The following is a 724-nucleotide window of genomic DNA, read 5'->3' on the forward strand; positions in this document are numbered from 1 at the left end:
ATTTCTATAGGTTGTAGATACGAGCATGGTTTTATGTTTAGTACGTGTGTTTAATCGTGTTTTATGCCGTTTGCCAAGACTTGATAAGTCGCTCGTAAAACACAGGAGGTATGGAAACTAAGAACACCATGTGGTAAATTGTACAGCTGATATAGGCTAACACAACACGTTAGTTGTATTTCCTTTAACTGGTGGATATAAAGTTGCTGCGGAGGTCAGCTGTGCGCAGCATGACGCACAGCTGATCGACAGCCGGGACACAAACCACCAAATACAAAAACATAATTCAGATCCAGTCGTCATGACTCCACTCCGGAGGGATTCCCCGATCATTTCTTACAGTTTCTCAACAAGGGGGGGTCTCCTGTCCCCGGTACAAACACACTGCCTGAGGAAGGCTATGTGTATTTATTTTGTCATGAACCTTTTTCGGACCACTTATTTATTTATTTTGGTGACGATCCGACCTCCATGCTGCTACTCTGGTTCAAACTGCATCCACCAAACAATATGATTTATCTCACCTCCCCAAAATAACCAGAATCTGACACGGTGTGAGATGTCTTAGCTGTTCTGTCGTCATTTCCTGCTATCTTCTTCATAAAGTCAGTCAGAATGAATGAATGAATGAATGAATGAAAGAATGAATGAATGAAAGAATGAATGAATGAATGAATGAATGAATGAAAGAATGAATGAATGAATGAATGAATGAAAGGGCGTT

The sequence above is a fragment of the Notothenia rossii genome, assembly GCF_949606895.1.
Source record: "Notothenia rossii genome assembly, contig: scaffold_334, whole genome shotgun sequence".
Classification (NCBI taxonomy): domain Eukaryota; kingdom Metazoa; phylum Chordata; class Actinopteri; order Perciformes; family Nototheniidae; genus Notothenia; species Notothenia rossii.